Below are 19667 nucleotides of genomic sequence, written 5' to 3'. Positions count from 1 at the left end.
AAAGGAAATCCCACCAATTGCTGTGGCAGCCATTGAGTGATAACAATGACCACAGTGGGAGTTGGTGAGACTTTGTTGGTGTGTGTAATTATTCAGACACCCAAAAGGAGGGGTGACGCTGTGCCAGAGCAGATTTACAGTATCTGTGGTCAGTGCATTCAGCAGGGTATCTAATGATGTTCACTCACAGGCTAAAAAAGCAGAGCTTTGTTTACCTCTGATCTGAGAGTGCAGGCCCTACTGAGAGTGAGAATGTGCTGGGGAGAGAAAACAGCCCACATGGGTCTGCTGAAGTTCAAATTAAAGCAAAGATCTGAAATGAGGGTGACTTTTTGGCAAAGAACCCTCTCTTCACACACTGCTGACGGCCAGCTAGCTAGTTAATCCTCCAACAAGGAGGAAAGAACACGAACTGTATGGCTCCTCCCTTCACTACTCAATCATTTCCAAGCAGCAGTTTGTAATAAAAAGGCATCACTCAAACACAAATATGTTATACAGGCATGTTGTGATATAAACAGACGACACATTTAAGGCATTTGATGCAGGATAAGAGGATGAAGCAGAAGCCAAGCAATCTGAAAGTTGTTCAATGCCGCAGTGAGGAGTTAGTGAGTACAACACAAGATGAGATGCCTCTATTTATTCTTAAAGCAATCCCAAGTCAAGATATGGTGCTGTTTTACAAAATAAGTATCCTTTTCCCAATGCTCAACACAGACTAAATCTCTCCCAAATAAACCATGGCAAATGAAAACTTACAATAACACTAGAGTATACAGAAAACCATGTTTCACATAGAAGGCTAGGGGCTTTAATTAAGTAATTCAGTCTCTTGGTGCCTCATCAGAGTCAAGGTATAAATGTACTTTAGAACTAATATATTGCTCACTTTATGACATGTTAATAATGGATAGAGAGAGCAAGACACACACATGGAGAGAGAGAGAGAGAGAGAGAGAGAGAGAGAGAGAGAGAGAGAGAGAGAGAGAGAAAATTTGAAAATGTGTGACAGATGAACCATGAAGGCAAGCATTCATTTGAGAAAGTGAGAGAGAAAGAGGATGAAATCTTGAATACTGTGGATAAAGTTGAATTTTATGTCCACTTGAGAAGTTTTTACAGTTTTGAAAGACAAAACAGGGAGCGACGAAAATAAGGAGAGACAGAACAGGAGGAAACGCTGAGAGGTTTCCATGACAACTCCTAGAAAAGCAGGTGTTGCTGAGTCTGACTGGATGGAGCTCTTACCTCGGCCGGGGCAGGAGTCTCTGTTCTGCCAAATGTGATGCCTCTCTTGACCGCTGTGTTTCTGCTTGATGTTGCCCCAACAACTGATACAGAGCTGGGATGACAGGGAGGGGAAGGAGCACTGGGCGGTTGTTGCCTTTGACCACAGCAGAGGCAAAGCTGTGATTGGCTCCTCCATTGTGGAGGCCAGAAGGTCAGATGTCTCCCAGGATTCCCAGCAGTCCTTCTCAAAGTGGATGTGATGGCATGTCATCGCTTCCTCTTCCTCTCAGAAGGAGCAACAAGGCAGGCCTGCAGGACCAGAAATAAAGGAAGTACAGATAAAGTTTACAAACCAGTTTATCAGATCAATCTTAAAATGCCTGTGAGGGTGCTTTTCATTCCAACAGAGGAAGCTATGATGGGCAAAGAGGCTACAATGAGCTGGATTGACATCAGTATGTGGTATAGAGCTGTGGTGGTGGGGCATGGCGAGGGCTCAGCTGCAGGAAAGAGAGATGTGGGGGAGGGGTTTGTGGAAACAGTGCAAGGGCAATTAACTCAGGTGAAAACTGTGTGTTGATTGCTCCCCTTTTCCCTGCAGCAGCATGCAGGATCTGGGAGTGAGGAGAGAAGAGCCACAGGAGCAAGAGCAGTCTCCTGCCATGCAGCTTCTGAGTTATCGCTTCTAAAAGCAATAGAAGTAGTTTTGTGTTGGTCTTTGTGTTTTTAAAATAAAGGACAGCTCACAGTGAAATCTGGAGTGGGCGTGGGCCACAGGAACCCTGTAACACAGTTGTTTGTTTCAAGAGCTTATGTGTAGCATAAGTGAAGTATCACTCTATACTACATCATAAATTGAAGCGCTGCAGGATCTGAGCAGTGAAATCCATCACTGAGGGGATTGTAACACATTGTACTTCTCTCCAAAGGCACATTATGCTTCTTGAGCCCTTGTTAGCAGATGTAATTAATAAATAACAATCTCAAACCAGGTTCAGCCAGCCACCATGCAAAATCCCCAGGTCTGTGACGAGAGAGTGACAGCCGATGATGGGTATTTACTCTGCATGCAGTGGTCTGTCACGTTGCTTCTTACATCAGACAGAAGCTCCATGAAAAGCCAATATCTCTGTATGTGTCTGTTTTTTACTGCAAGTGAAAGGCCCTGCATGCAGACTCACCTGGCGCAATTTAATGAAAACGCACAGCTGCAAGACTTGGACGTGTGTGAGAGTCTCTGAGCAGGCTGTTGGAAATTAAAGTTTCTTTACAAAGATTTGATGTAGGAAGTACATAATGCAGCTTGTGGTAGGAGCACTGACCCCTCTATTCACCCACTCAACTCTTTTATCCTTTATGTCTTTCTCTGTGTTGCTCCCTGATGCTTTTTTCTTCATGCACTGCATTCTATCTCTGAACTTGGTATATTTCCTTCTAAGCTCTGCTCTGTCCAAATACAACGCGCTTTGTAACTAAAAGCTGTGGGCTGATATTCTCAGAATCTCTGTCTTAATCACATCCAATAACCTCTCTCCCTCTCTGCTATGACCCATTTTAATAACCTCAGAGGGCAACAGAAGAATATTGGAGACGGAGAGAATGACAGGGTGAGAGTCCAACTGAACAATAGTAGAGTGAGTGCCAGGTAATATTCTCTTATCAGCCGAGCTCCACACCTCTGCTGTGAAATAAGAGGGAAGACAGACAATTCTTTCACAGAAACACAGGAGAAGAAAAATAAAGAACATTATCTCAACAAAAGTCAGAATGGGGGTTGAGTTGTTTTGCTTTCACATTTCTGTACAATATGTTTTGAACAACAGTATGTCTGCATATCTGGAAACATGCCAGTTTGCCTTCAATGTGTTACAAAGTCTATTATGTATTGTGATTTACTGAGAAACTGTACTAGATGTTTTGTCTTCCTGCAAACCTCCAGGAACAGGGGCACAGTGGAGAACAAATCCATAACATTATGCAGAAAAGGCATTGAGTGAAGTTTGTGAAAGCCCACACAAAACAGAGCTTGGTGGAAAAAGCTTCAGTGAGGCTGAAATATACAGTGAAAGTATGTAATGTGTATTTCCACAAATAAGGAGAGGGTCTGTGGAATGAATACAACTTTGCAACAACTCAGGATAGAGCAGTCAAACTATCAAACAGAGAACAACCGGCTCTACCTCTGAGCCACAGCCTCCAAGTAAAGTCAACTGACTGTTGAACATGGGCAAGATTTCACAACTGGTCTGAATAAACAACACATTCCACATTCAGCACTCCACATATTGGTCATATAGTCACCTTGGTTTAAAAGACTCAGCAAAACATTGAAGAACTGGAATCATCTTTTGTGGTTTTATGAGATGAGGATAAAATAAATGTTGCCTTTAGAGCTGCCACAGCAAACCTGTGGACTCAGTCAGAGCAGATAAACACTTAAATACATCACATCCGCGATGACACTCTGCTCAGACTGCACAGTGTCACAGTTGTACAGAACTACAGTCTTCCAGAAGAGAGATGATAACCTTGGCTGTGAAGTGTTTATGTGAAGCAAATCTTTTTAAGAGCCTTTTTAATTTAATTAAAGACTAACGACATCATTTCAGTCAAACCCTACAGCAATTAATGATTAATGCTGCTTTTCAGCTCCTGAAATCCAGTCAGCATGTTAATATTCTTTACCTGAAGGTGCTTTCCCTCACTAAATGCTGTTTTCTGACTCCAGAATAAAATAACAGCTGATTATTCCTGTGTAGAGAGATGGAAATCTAAACAACAGTTTAAATCACTAATCCTCTGAGAGCCCAGAGAGAAACTTCAAGACTCTGTTTTCCAAAATGAACAGCAGAGCCTGAAACTGATAGTGAAAATATGTCAGCAGTCAAACCTAATGAGCTGACTGACTGACTGACTGACTGACTGACTGACTGACTGGCATCTCCATTAGGCTGTCAATTATGAAATAAGTTAAAAGCTGCTGTCTCAGGGCACTTTTTCATTCTTGTTAAATAACAGCTGCTGATGCATCAGCATCTAAGTTACATTATGTCAAAGATAGTGTGGGTGAGCAGATGCAGCTGGAAAGTAAGAAGAGTAATGAATTTGTGCTTCTGTTTGGTTGGACACCAATCCTTGCAAATAAAGGACAATTTTAGTTGACATTATCACGACCTCACGGCTATCACCATGGAGACACCCTGAATGTTCCTGTGGGAGTTGTCAAACTTCTGCTCCTGAAAAACCTTTGGGCGATTAGCCAAAATAAAAAGTTATCTGGCAGGTGGGGGATGTGAGACACATCCTAAAGAGCAGCAGCTGTCACTCCGAGGTGATGCAAAGCACGTAGAGTGTGTGTCTGTGCGTGACAGAGCTGTGATGACAAAGCCATGTGGGAATTCACAGGGAGCCGCAGATTTGAGATGAGGGGGAGTGTAACAGATGGACAGAATGTGGCTAAGATGAAGAGACAGCTAGACAGTGTGAGCGAGAAAGCAAATGAGATATAGCAGTAGTTAAGTGTGTGTGTGTGTTTATGTAGCGTGATATAGGGATCAGGGTTTGAAGTGTGTTGTACTTCTGTTCTAGGTTGTTATGTCTGCTTGCTGGCACATTTTCAGTTTCATCGCACTCAAACACACATTACCCGCACTTGCTACTCACAAGTTTAAGCTAATGATCAAATCGTCCATGGGCAAGTCTATATTGTACAAATGACAGTCAATGAAAACATTTGTAATGTGATGCCATAGTGACGTGATCAGACTGTGAAAGAGAGGCTCTGTGGGACACGACAGTTAACCACGCACATGCTAACGCACACCAATAAAATTGCACACCAGTAAATGTGCTGGCAGTTCCTCCGGGACACCAGAGGTATCCATCCTTATATTTAAATAATGGGAGAGACTGATGTTACAGGAATAGCCCGGAGCAATGCAAACCAGAGTCTGAGGCTTTTTAAATTCTGCTCCTCAGCTGGAGTCTGTACAGACCAGGAACCAGCAGATGATGAAGACAGTCTGAGAGAATGAAGACAGAGATGGTGGATCTTTCAAGCCTATAAACACAATGACTCACTGTATACAGGTGGGTGCACAAACACAGCTGTGATCAATAGAGATATACTTTCACACTAAATTATTCATGTTTTCATGATGCACAGTAAATACTTTCTTTATTTGGTTAGTTTTTCTTCCTCCAGCATCGTAAGGATTGGATCCTCTTTTGGTAGAGTATTGATAAATGGAGCAAACTGATCTGCTAGGAAACAACCAGGGCTTTCAGAGTATTTTTAGCTCTCTCTTCCTATTATAGATATGATAGAGGAGAGCCCAATTTATGTTCAAAAGAGAGAACAACACAAACACAACTGAGTAGGAATGAGAGAAAAACATTTAGAAAGGGAAACTTTTGAGTTTTGAGTTTTCTCCAGAGCTCAGTAAAGTTTGTATGAGTGTGTGTTTTGAGGCAGGGTGTGGGGGTTGAGCAGAAGAGAAAGTACAAAAGCACTATCTTCAGGAATAAGATGCTGAGAATAACACAGCTACCTGTTCACCTTTAAACCAATGAGCCTTTTCGGATTGACTGCATTAAGCAAATCCAGAAGTTTGAAGCGAAGATCAGTTTAACACATTTCATGCAGCTCATTGGTGGTCTGAATGTCATCAAGATACGTTATGGAGTCATCAGCATATTGTGAAACACGGGGTGTCTTAAACAGTCAGCACACATTCTGAGCAGACACGGCACTAATCTAAATCCAGCTCCTTATCTCATCACAAACCACACTCAGTATTGTGATAGACAGAGGAGATGACTGTGAGATGACACTTTGTACATTAATCTGACACCTTGATGGATGAAACACTGCTGGGTGACATGCACACATTGCCTCGTTTTGACAGAGAGACACTTCCTGATCATCCTCTCTTTGATAAAACATTCCAGCAAAGGCCAAATCATTCAAAGAAAAATGATAAAGGAATAAAAAGGAGGAGACATGAGGACAGTTTCGTTTATTTTTCTTTACAAATGATTACCAATAAATATGGAATACACCAGCAATGGTGGCTGCAAATCTCCCCTCTGTGTGCATCAGCACATTTCTTTCAGCAGAGCAGTAATGAATAAAACTTTTATACAAAGAGGAAGTGAGGCAACTGTGTGTGCACTACAAGTCAATTTTTGTTGGGGTACAACGTATTGCAAGGGTTTCCAAGTCCCTTTTTTACTGTAAGCTTGAACTCACTGCTTCTGTTGGGCAAATTGAACTTCTGTCCAGATACCTCAGCACCCAATGTCCCCTGAGGTGCAGGAATGACCACTGTCTTATGTAAAGAATAATATCTGGTTAGAATGTAGTTATTGGAAATAGAATCCTGACAGGGTCAGACATGACCCCAACATGAAATGGAGGGGTCATGTCTGTTGCATGCCCATTTAGCATGCAAACTGAAACTAGGGTTTTAGCTACAGTGGGGCAAAAAAGTATTTAGTCAGCCACTGATTTTGCAAGTTCTCCTACTTAGAAAGATGAGAGAGGTCTGTAATGTTCATCAGAGGTACACTTCAACTATGAGAGACAAAATGAAAAAAAAAAGGAGATACAGACATCAATAAGAGAGACAGTGCAGAGATGAGAGAGTGAAAAAGAGAGCAGGAGAATTATATGAGAGCAAGACATGGGAGACAGTGTGGAGGAGAGTGAGAGAGGATACAGATTCAGTGATTTACAACAGAAGTTTGTGCACTGATGGTCCTTTAACAGGACTTATAACAGGGATCATGACATTACTGCTGTTGCTGTGGAGATGCCCTGTGCAGCTATGATTTTACTCTTCTGGTCATTGTTATAAAGAACAAATCTCTCATTGCTCTCTGCCCCTCAGCCTGACAACCTACAGCGCCTGACACTTGCTCTGTGAGAGAAACAGGTCATTCAGTACATCCTACCTGTTAAGCATTGACTGACTGAGGAGGAGCATCTTGTGTTATGAACCTTCTGTTTTAAGAGCTATGTGGAGTTGGTTACTGACAGTGGTGTATGAAGTACTTGAAAGCCATACTTGAGTAAAAGTAAAGAAGAACTTACCGTAATGTGTGTTTTCAGGTGTAACAGTGAGTTTTGAAACGCAATTATTTTGGTGTTTTTGGGCAAACACAGGATGCACTTCATCCTGTAGGATTAATCTTTCATCCCTACAAAAGCGAAAAGGTTTTTTAGATATGGCCACGGGTGTCCGTCTTCTCTTGAAGCACAACTAGCAGGTGGTGGTGTGGCGGTATCTCCACTATCGCCAGTGGACAAGGCTGCTTCCATCATGCTGTTGAGACTGACGAATATTTGCAGGCTGTGTGTGGTCTCGCTGAGACGAGCCTCAGCTTGATTTGAGAATGCCAGTTATTCGCACACGCACAGTCCCGATAATCTATACATCATGAGACAATTATATTCACATTTTATTTTGTAGCGTGTAACAACGATGACATTAAAAATGTAGTGGAGTAAGAGTGAAAGTTGCAAAAAATATAGAAACTCAATAAAAGTATAGATACTCCAAAAACCTACTTAAGTACTGTAACAAATTACTTTTACTTTGTTGCTTTACACCACTGGTTACTGGTGATAACTTTCTGCATTATCTTAGTTTTGGATTGTTGTAAAATGTTACATGAACAAGCCTTAATCATATGCAGATCAACAGAAGGGTATGAATGTGTGTAAGGGGGCAAAGAAGGAAATCGAAACAAACAGAATTGAAAGAAAATGAGGCGAGAAAATTCAAGTTGTCTGTGAACTTTAATAACAAAGTTGGAGAACAAGCACTTCTCTTTAACAACTAACCTAATGATAAAAGATACGTGACATAATGTGATAGAAATTATCTTCTATCACATTAGAATATCCCCCCACTCCCACTTCCCCTTCGCTACAGGTACAGCCTGATTCTGCGGGAAACACTGGGAGGCATAATAAGTCTGATGCATTATGCACATAATTGTATACAAATTAATTTAATTTGACTTAATGAGTTCTTGCGTTGTTCTCCAGAGTGATGGACTTAAACTGAGTAAACTGAGTTGTACTTATTTGCTAAAAATGTTGAAAAAACATAATTTGAAAGCATGCAGAGCAATAATGTTCATAATAATGACAGTTTTAAATCAGAGTTGTTTACACTTAGCTTGATAAACAGAGCTGTTTATGGATTTGAGTAGAAATGGCCCAGAACAAGGAAACATCTAATAAATCAAAGACTGATGTTTATTTCCAACAGAGGCAATTACATTAAAGCTAGAGCCAAACAGAGTTCAGACGAGCTGCAGCAACAAATTCCCAACATGACGCCAATACTTTCTATCACTCTTAGAGACTGAGTCAGGCGAGCTTTATTACAAAGTTTGATGTATCCCTTCATTGCATTTTCCTTCCTCCGCTGCAGATCCAGACAGGGTTCAGATCTCCAATCCCCCAGTGTGAGCTAAAGGCATATTAATCTACCCAAATTTCAACCTTTTCAAAAGGGCAGACACAAAAGTGACCTCAGTGTCTCTCCAACACACGATCCTGTCACTTTCTTTCTCATATCCTTCATTCTCTCTTATCTCATGTCTCTGGGTGCTTTCTCTAAAAGACATTATCTGTCTCTGTCCATCGTTTCATATCAGTATGAACACAGTGGTCTTTCCAACAGTGAGTGGAGCTATAGCCTCGTTTGGCCCAGAGGAGCGGTTGGAGCAGTATAGATTAATGACCCAGGAGACAGCTGAAACAAGAGGAATTAAAGCCGCAAGCGGCGATGTGCGGGCCCTCGTTCAAGCACCGCCTGATGTGCGCGACTCCCTGATGTGCACGACCGCCTGATGTAAGCCACCGCCTGATGTGCTGCAGGTGTTGCTGTGCTGCCGAGGCTGAAACTGTGAGCTTACCTGTGCAGTTATCAGCATAGTGTACATTGCAGTACCACCTGTCACCAGTAGGTGCTGCTGTGTCTTGAATTATGTTCTGAAGGATTGTTCATCACAGATCATTATAGAAAGAGTTGGGATCACAAGCATGTTAAAAACATGTTCTGAGAGTAAATACTGCTTGTGTCCATTAGGTGGCGCTATTCATATGACAAACATGTGTATGTATATGAGTTCAGGCTGGGCCCATGGTGAAACATGTCAAATTTGGAAGAGATCAGAGATTGTATGTAAATGTCAGTACCATGTATTTCCTGTGGGTGGCGCTATGGCTGTAGTAGATAAATGAGTCCATAGGTGTGTTGAGGGATGGACCCTGATCATGTGTATGTAAGTTCAAACAAATTGATCACTGTATGAAGGAGCTATAAGTATTTCCTGTTTCATGGCGAGACATCAGAGTTTGAGGCGTGGCCACGCCCACACCGATTGACTTAGAGCAATTCTGTCTGATGACTTTTGATCGTCAATGTGTCTGCTTCAAAATGTGCGTGGTTGGGAGTTGATCGGAGCAAAATTGTAGGAGCTATTTACATAAATACATACTTTAGCGGTTGAAAAAATGTACTCCAAGTTTAGTGAAGTGCCACGCCCACAAAAATTGACGTAGAGAAATTCTGTCTGATATCGTTTGATCGTTAATCTGTCCACTCCAAAATGTACGTGGTTGGGAGTTGGTGGGACCAAGACTGTAGGAGGAGTTCGAACAAATACATACCCAAAATAATGGGGTCAAAAACAGAAAAATCAAGATGGCCGACTTCCTGTTGGGATTTCAACACGACGTTAAGAGGATTTTTTGTAGGTCTTGGCATGACACCTTACCAAAAAAAATTTCATGCATGTATGTTGAACCGTATTATGGGGCTAGCCTTTTCAAATTTCCAACTTCAAGGGGGCGCTGTTTAGCCATTTTGGGGAATTTTTTCTCAGGACCACCAAAATGTCGAAATTTTCGCCAGGCCTGGTCCATGTGCAGCGGTTGGGGACTTTTGCACCGCGTTAAGGCAAGCACATTGGGGATTGAAACGGCGGAAGAAAGAAAGAAAGAAAGAAAGAATAATAATTAAAGCCGCAAGCGGCGATGTGCGGGCCCTCGTTCAAGCACCGCCTGATGTGCGCGAGTCCCAGATGTGCACCACCGCCTGATGTAAGCCATCGCCTGATGTGCTGCAGGTGTTGCTGTGCTGCCGAGGCTGAAACTGTGAGCTTATCTGTGCAGTTATCAGCATAGTGTACATTGCAGTACCACCTGTCACCAGTAGGTGCTGCTGTGTCTTGAATTATGTTCTGAAGGATTGTTCATCACAGATCATTATAGAAAGAGTTGGGATCACAAGCATGTTAAAAACATGTTCTGAGAGTAAATACTGCTTGTGTCCATTAGGTGGCGCTATTCATATGACAAACATGTGTATGTATATGAGTTCAGGCTGGGCCCATGATGAAACATGTCAAATTTGGAAGAGATCGGAGATTGTATGTAAATGTCAGTACCATGTATTTCCTGAGGGTGGCGCTATGGCTGTAGTAGATAAATGAGTCCATAGGTGTGTTGAGGGATGGACCCTGATCATGCGTATGTAAGTTCAAACAAATTGAACACTGTATGAAGGAGCTATCAGTACTTCCTATTTCATGCCGAGACATCAGAGTTTGAGGCGTGGCCACGCCCACACCGATTGACTTAGAGAAATTCTGTCTGATGACTTTTGATCGTCAATGTGTCTGCTTCAAAATGTGTGTGGTTGGGAGTTGATCGGAGCAAAATTGTAGGAGCTATTTACATAAATACATACTTTAGCGGTTGAAAAAATGTACTCCAAGTTTAGCGAAGTGCCACGCCCACAAAAATTGACGTAGAGAAATTCTGTCTGATATCGTTTGATCGTTAATCTGTCCACTCCAAAATGTGTGTGGTTGGGAGTTGGTGGGAGCAAAATTGTAGGAGGAGTTCGAACAAATACATACCCAAAATAAAGGGGTCAAAAACAGAAAAATCAAAATGGCCGACTTCCTGTTGGGATTTCACCACGACGTTAAGAGGATTTTTTGTAGGTCTTGGCATGACACCTTACCAAAAAAAATTTCATGCATGTATGTTGAACCGTATTATGGGGCTAGCCTTTTCAAATTTCCAACTTCAAGGGGGCGCTGTTTAGCCATTTTGGGGATTTTTTTTTCGGGACCACCAAAATGTCGAAATTTTCACCAGGCCTGGTGTATGTGCAACAGATTGGGACTTTTGCACCGCGTTAAGGCAAGCACATTGGGGATTGAAACGGCGGAAGAAAGAAAGAAATAAAGAAAGAAAAATAAGAATAATTCCTCGGGTTACAAGAGGGCCTTCGCCGACCTTGTCGGTGCTCGGGCCCTAATAATAATTAAAGCCGCAAGCGGCGATGTGCGGGCCCTCGTTCAAGCACCGCCTGATGTGCGCGAGTCCCAGATGTGCACGACCGCCTGATTTAAGCCACCGCCTGATGTGCTGCAGGTGTTGCTGTGCTTTCTAGGTTGAAACTGTGAGCTTACCTGTGCAGTTATCAGCATAGTGTACATTGCAGTACCGCCCGTCACCAGTAGGTGCTGCTGTGTCTTGAATTATGTTCTGAAGGATTGTTCATCACAGATCATTATAGAAAGAGTTGGGATCACAAGCATGTTAAAAACATGTTCTGAGAGTAATTACTCATTGTGTCCATTAGGTGGCGCTATTCATATGACAAACATGTGTATGTATATGAGTTCAGGCTGGGTCCATGATGAAACATGTCAAATTTGGAAGAGATCGGAGATTGTATGTAAATGTCAGTACCATGTATTTCCTGAGGGTGGCGCTATGGCTGTAGTAGATAAATGAGTCCATAGGTGTGTTGAGGGATGGACCCTGATCATGTGTATGTAAGTTCAAACAAATTGAACACTGTATGAAGGAGCTATAAGTATTTCCTGTTTCATGGCGAGACATCAGAGTTTGAGGCGTGGCCACGCCCACAGCGATTGACTTAGAGAAATTCTGTCTCATAACTTTTGATCATCAATGTTTGTGCTTCAAAATGTGCGTGGTTAGGAGTTGATCGGAGCAAAATTGTAGGAGCTATTTACATAAATACATACTTTAGAGGTTGAAAAAATTTACTCCAAGTTTAGCGAGGTGCCACGCCCACAAAAATTGACTTAGAGAAATTCTGTCTGATAACTTTTGATTGTCAATCTGTCCACTCCAAAATGTGCGTGGTTGGGAGTTGGTGGGACCAAAACTGTAGGAGGAGTTCAAACAAATACATACCCAAAATAATGGGGTCAAAAACAGAAAAATCAAAATGGCCGACTTCCTGTTGGGATTTCACCACGACGTTAAGAGGATTTTTTGTAGGTCTTGGCATGACACCTTACCAAAAAAAATTTGATGCATGTATGTTGAACCGTATTATGGGGCTAGCCTTTTCAAATTTCCAACTTTAAGGGGGCGCCGTTGAGCCATTTTGGGGATTTTTTTTTCGGGACCACCAAAATGTCGAAATTTTCGCCAGGCCTGGTGCATGTGCAACGGTTGGGGACTTTTGCACCGCGTTAAGGCAAGCACATTGGGGATTCAAAATTCGGGAGAAAGAAAGAAATAATAATAATAATAATCCTTAGGGTTACAAGAGGGCCTTCGCCGACATTGTCGGTGCTCGGGCCCTAATAATAATCACTCGGGTTTCAATAGGGCCTCGCCGACATTGTCGGTGCTCGGGCCCTAATGAACAAACAGAAAGGGCCACTGAAATGACCCATAAGAAAGGCAAGAGGAGAATGATTGGTAGAATGAGGTGAATAAAAAAATGTGGGACAGGTATCCACTTGGGGAAAGTGTTGTGTCACAGTATGGTTGTATAGCCCTGTCACACTGAGTGAATGGGTCAATGTGTGGATTTACAGTTCTCACACAAGTTGGATGAAGGTCAGACACTACAAATATTTAGTGAACAGCTGTCTCTACAAGGAATGGAGACTTCATTCAGATATTTGTAAAGATGAACTTTTTGATCAACCAGTCAAAAAAGTGACATGGTGAGAAAGGTTCAGGATAAATATAAAATAAGGAGTTCCAGAGTATGCATCAAAAGTGATGTGATGGGGAAGTGGTGGAGGTTGTTGGGCAGCATCATAGATAGCAGAAATGAAGAGTGATAGAATGAGGAGGGGGGGAATGCCAGAGAGAGAAAATAAAAAAGCCCAGGGAGATGAAGAAAGGTTGAAACACACACACACACACACACACACACACACACACACACACACACACACACACACACACACACACACACACACCCAAATACACAAACAGACACTGTCTAAAGTCCTCTATCTCTTAGATCCCTGTTATTGTGTGTCCTCTCTCGTGTGTTTCCAATACATCAAACCCTGCCCTCCTCAGAACAAGGATCCTCGATAATATAATAATTTCATTACAGGAGTAAACACTATCTCTCTGCTCTTCTGCTCACATCAATTTAGGGGATATTGAAGGCCGAGGAACTTTTCCACCTTGGCCTCATGAATCTGTCTCTGCCTGTCACCATCAAGGGCTAAGGATTACATGATGCCCTGTAATGTTGACCTTCACCTACCTGTCTGACTGTGGCCTTTTATTGATGTGAATCAATCTCATCTTTTGCACTGTGTTTAAAACGTCCCGGCAAATGCTGTTACTGTTGAGGAGCGCAAGTTCTCGGTTGACTTGGGTCTCCTTCAAAGTGGCGATTAATAAGTGATGATGTGTCTTATCAGCTTTGGCTGGTCAGCAGCTGGATGGGTTACAGTAAAGGGAGATTAAGGAATGAGTAAATATGTGAGAAAAACTACATAGCCAGAGTGACCTATGACGACACACAGTGACATACATGTATTGTATTGGGTAAATAAATGAATGAATAAATGAATATAATCCCAAAAAAGGAAAAGAAAGGCAAACGAGCTGATCTACTCAGCTGTATTAACTGTAGTTGTCATATAGAACAGTGCATTGGGGCTTATAGAGCACATGCAACACAACAGGGACAGTTGTGTGACCTTTTAACCCCTGGTGGTAACAAACATTGCTGTGCATGCAAAAACACACCCAAACCTGCAACCATAGAGCAATAAATATGTGGATATTATTCCCAAACTTGGCAGGATTGGATAGAAAACCTGAAATTTGGAATTCAATATTCTGGAAGGGTCAGCCCTCAGTTGTCAGTGAGCAGCAGATGATGCATCAGGAAGATTGTAAAGTAAGTATACAGTCGGCCAAAAACATCAGACATGACTTCATTTTTTTGTTCAAATTAGAATGAGCTTATGGAAGCATTTCTTCAGTTTTCAAATTGTATTATTGTGCAGAATTCAACATTTTTCCTTTAAAGATCCATTACCATTGTCTGTACAAAACAGCCAGTTGAACTTTGTTCACAAATTGCCAGCTCAAGGCACAATATTTATGCCTCTGTAATGTCTCCCCTTCAATATACAGTACATGTCTGTAAGGCGCAACGGTGGGAACAAGTTGTCCCACCGCTGTTGGCAGTAATAGAGGCGTCACTGGGGCAATAAACACTACTGTGTGTGTGTGTGTGTGTGTGTGTGTGTGTGTGTGTGTGTGTGTGTGTGTGTGTGTGTGTGGGTGTAGGTGTGTAGGTGTGTGTGTGTGCGTGTGTGGTGTGTTTATGTGGGGCTTTCACTTTTTTTACTTCTTGTAAATGGCAACAACATAAAGTGAAATCACACATTGGGACATGGTTCCATTATGCTGTTGAAGTGTAAAAATAAAAGTACAAAGTCGTGGTAACGGTGGAGCTTTGTTACGATGCTGTTGTGGACTCAATATGAAAATAGCTTTCCTGAAGCCAGAGCACAGAGTAATTGGCAGGAGAGGTGTACGATATTTCATACACTCCCACGTGCCTCTTCACTCTATAAAGGTTGCACACCTCCGAGGCATTTTCGAGAACATTTCCCTGCTCTCCTGACACTTCCACCTTGCAGCCCCTGTCCCCTCTCTCAGTGTGGCCTTTCCCTCTGGCACAGTACAGCTTATTGAGCGTGACACAGCACACCAGCTGAATAACCTCAGCAAGTCATTAGGAAAGGGAGCCCACTAAAATGCCAAACAATATCACCTCTAGCTCTTCCTACATTTTTCATTTTAAAGTGAATTGATGATTCGTGAGTAGTTTTGTACCTAATATAACTGAAAAACAATAAAGACAATGCCTCTTTATAAAATAGAATTTCCTTAATTGTAGTACTTTCCCGGGAGATACAAGACAAGACGTATACTGTAAAAACTGAAATAATTGCAAATAAACTGATTATCTATCACACACCCCTGGTGTGCTTCTATGACAGGTACTAGGGTGGAGATAATGGAATTTGGTAAAACCAACACAGAGATCACTGTTCTTCTGTACAACTTCCTTCATTGGCTTAGTAGACCCCCGTCAGCACTTTGAACACAATATTTATTTCCCAGAGGTCCAAAAATGTAATCCAGTTAAACAATAAAAGTAGATGGAAACAAACCCTGTGTGATAGAGCTCTTTGTGTCACGTTAGATAGCAGAGCAATGCTGTTGTGTTAAAATTCTAATGATGAAAACAATTCAAGACATTGTTTTATCTCCGCATAATGCCTTTATGACTCTCACATATAAACTGAACACAGCATGTAGGCGCTTTCTTCCTGTTGTTTAATTTCATTCTTAATTTGAGAATCATCTGTCACACTGGGTTAACAGCTGTCTGCTTGGCATCTTATACTCAGCTATAAACAGTCCCTCCAGGAAGTTGCAATTTCGCGATCGCAACTATCAACGCAAATTCAACCAATCAGTGCGATTTTTTCGCGGCCTTGCAATTTTATACAATCACCGCAACTTTCTCGCAACTTTGACCAATTACCTTAATCTCAGCCCCTGTACGTCATCAGTTTTGTCATCAATTTCACTTCCTAGGAACATAAACATAAGTCCTCACTTGATCGGCACTTTTCAACAACAAAACACGCAGAGAGAACGGGTGAAAAGAGGAGACGGCAGGCAGGACAAGTGACGATGACAACGTTGTTATTTATAGATTGAGGGTGTACTTCATGAACCAGCTATCCTCACCTCCATGCATCTGTCTCATCTTCATTGATGATTTTTACCCCCCGGTGTGCGTTAGTGACAAAGACACAACTGGGGGACGTCTGTTTAATATTTGAGGTTTGACGTTGTTGCCGCCTTCACCGTAAAAAGCTCCGTGTCTACAGCTTGATTTAATCCAGTTTGGTGAAGCATCAGACACATTTAGTAAGTTTTGATCAACTCCTGGTCAACAAAGATGCAGATTCATTTCAGAGTGCGTGAACTGCCTGTCAAGTGCCTCTGTCACTGCGAGGTGCATTCAGGGACCATCGTAAATGTGCAATACAGCCCTTTCATGGCATTTTTCTGTGAATAAAGAGAATCAAAACACAGTCACAGTGGCCACATCAAGAATGTTTTCTAAAAACAACTGTAATTTAGCGTATTTACTTGCCCCTGAGATGTTATTGGGGGAAAAAAGCAAAAAAAAAAATTGCAACTTTCACCGCAATTTTTTCAAAAAGCTATCGCAAATTCAGGCTTTTTGGGCCGCAACAATCACAAAAAAATCCTGCGAAATCCTGGAGGGACTGTATAAAGTATAAACCGTAAGCCATCACATCAACTGATAACCTTAGGTTAAAGACCTGGTGATGACGGTAGACTATGGTGAGTTAAGGCTGGATGAAGTGATTAATAGGCAGCTGCTTGTGCTGCTGATTGCTACTGCTAGCACCGTGGCACAGGTTTTGTAATGGAGTCTTATGAGGTGAAATTAGTCTTGCAGCTGGCCAGACATAATATTTAGTCCACATGACTTCAGATGAAGACTGTAAATTGCTTCACTGACCTCAGATATAATTGCTTTCTCGCCATGACCTAACGTTACCTGACCAGCCACCAAGCTGACATAATTCTCTGTAAAGGCAAAAGGTCAACGTCCAAGCCTTGCAAGATTGAGGTGCTGAGCAAAGTATGCAGAAAAACCCAACAAAAGCTCAGCAGACCGGATCACAAGTTTAAAACCAGGCCATGGGCTGTTGTTTGCAGTATGACTCTCTTAGCTGTCCAGGGCGCCACGGACTGGTGCATGTAGATCTTTAATGTTATGAGTGGTATTGAATCGGAGTGGTGAGTCTTTACGCCCCGACTGAAAGGCATGACTCTGTTGCAGATGTCATTTGATAAGAGGATCAGAGCAGTGTGATTGTGTTTGTGTTTAAGTAGGCAACAGTGTAGTTTAGAGGTTATCATTCTGATGGTAATGAAGCTACTCAGAGACCCTGTAAGACTATGAGGTTAAAGCTGGGGTTGGTAGTCTTGGAAAACTAGCATGAATTTGAATGTAGCATTTCCTCATGACTCCATCTAACCCCTCCCCTCCTCCCTTCAGAGCTCCTCCAAAACGACATTATCACTGCACTGAAAAAAAAGAGTGTGTGGGGGGGGGGGGGGGGGGGGGGGGGGGGGGGGTTGCAGAAAAATGTACATGAAAACACAGGCCTCCATTCAGAGCTCCATAAAATCAAAATATCTAGTTAGCAGAATGAATGGAACAAGACAAAGGATAGTGCAGCAAGGAAACACGAGGAACAGGGATATGAGAGAGAGAGAGAGAGAGAGAGAGAGATGAGAGAGAGAGATGAGAGAGAGAGATGAGAGAGAGAGAGAGAGAGAGAGAGAGAGATGAGAAGGATATTACGGTCTATTAATCATTGATGGTGCCAACTAGAGACTGTGGCTAGAAGATTGTCACTGGGTCTTAATCAGATGAGAAACAATTAAATGCCAGTCATTCATTCCAGCAGCATTATAGCGTTTATTGTCTGTCTCTGATGGGTTTTATCACAATCTCTCTACCTCCAACTGCTGCTGCTGCTCCTCCTGCTGCTACACCAGCAAACAAGCTGACCGCCCACTCATCAGGAAACTCTAAAGAGAAACTAAACTATCTGTCTGCAAAGTGTCACTCTTTTAAACTATTTTTTTATCCTCTTACAATTATCCCCCCCTGTCTCTCTCCCCATATGCACACACACTCTCACACGAACATTGGAGGACAACATCATGTTTAGCTAGAGAAGCCTTTGTGGCTACACAGAAGCATCTCTGAGGCAGAACCAGGAAATCTCTTTTTAAGTGAGCCATTAAAAGGCGCCAAGTAGCGCAAGAGCACTTGCTCAAGACAAACCAATACAGTATATTATGTACTTTGTGCCAAGGCCATCTACAAATACCACATAGCATTACACACAGCTGCACAGAAGCTAATGCATGCATGGCCACACCGGGGCCTGTTTCTGTCAAAACCACTGGCCAAAACTCTGAGTCAACAAGCTCAGCTGGGAAAGACATTTTCAACTCATTCTGTCTGGCTGTATGTGTCTACTGTATTTGTAGCACTATGCCGCTTCATCCCCACAGTCCCAATCTTGAAATTCATCTTGAATCATCTTCTATATGGTCCTTGAGGATTTATGCCTCTGGGAACAGATGCCAACTTTCTTAAAATTCTGATGTATCCTGTGGTTGGTATTAATCAGCCTGCAAGACATCTTTTCCCATGTGGTGCTTACACTGCAACGTCCACTCTTACCCAATTACATCCACCATACTACTGCCCAGGCATCTGTTTCCGGTGAGTCTCAGTTCAACAGTAAATAGTAAATTCCACACAGGCATCACTCTGGTTTACTCCAGCGGTATAAACCGCAGTACAGGTTAGGGAAACCTAGATGTCTGTTAGCAATCATTAATTTAATAAACCATGGCTTCTCATGGTCATCTCTCCAAATAACAGTGAAATATAATCACAGGCCCAAGAACTGATATTACCTCTGAATACTGAACCCTATCAGCTTCTTGCAGCTGCCTGGTTCTCCACAGTATTCCTGGTATACACTCATTTCCCCTGCAACACACTGACATTTAAAAAGCTGCACATCTTACCATTTCTCTGCATGCTCATTATTTTTCTCCACATTTTACAGACATGAGCAAAAAACATTAAAATACTAGTAAATGCTACTGTTTTTCTACCATGTCTGTTGAGCCTTTAAGGAATTATTGTGTTGATTAAAGCTGTTATAGCGACTTGTCTGTGGCCGGTCAGTTTACTATTGTGGCAGCAAAGATGCTGAATCAAGCAGTGAGAATTTTTCCATCACTCACATCAGCATATACACACACAAATAAGGATGTGGCTCATAGTTACCATTATTTTCTTGTGGTTTATGAATGAATATCTTAGGAGATGAAAGAAATAAGGCATGAGGGAGCAGCAGATGGAAAAACTCTATGTATTGAGAATTACAAGCACTTAATCTGTCAGGCACTTTGGCACTCTGAAGTATACAGGGCGTACCCAAAG

The 19667-nt window shown here is 42.2% G+C and overlaps 1 long non-coding RNA gene across 1 annotated transcript in view; it reads right to left on the bottom strand.

Moving 5' to 3' along the window:
• Positions 1 to 1018: 1018 nt before the first annotated feature.
• The window catches only part of LOC117824559, a 39899-nt gene continuing 21250 nt past the window's right edge, over positions 1019 to 19667 (bottom strand). The window contains exon 3 of the long non-coding RNA XR_004633612.1: positions 1019 to 1542. This is a non-coding gene — a long non-coding RNA (uncharacterized LOC117824559). The remainder of the gene's footprint in view (positions 1543 to 19667) is intronic.

This window comes from Notolabrus celidotus, chromosome 13, assembly GCF_009762535.1.
Source record: "Notolabrus celidotus isolate fNotCel1 chromosome 13, fNotCel1.pri, whole genome shotgun sequence".
NCBI classification, from domain to species: domain Eukaryota; kingdom Metazoa; phylum Chordata; class Actinopteri; order Labriformes; family Labridae; genus Notolabrus; species Notolabrus celidotus.
The sequence above is the reverse complement of the archived record's forward strand: the minus strand, read 5'-3'. Positions and strand labels throughout refer to the sequence as shown.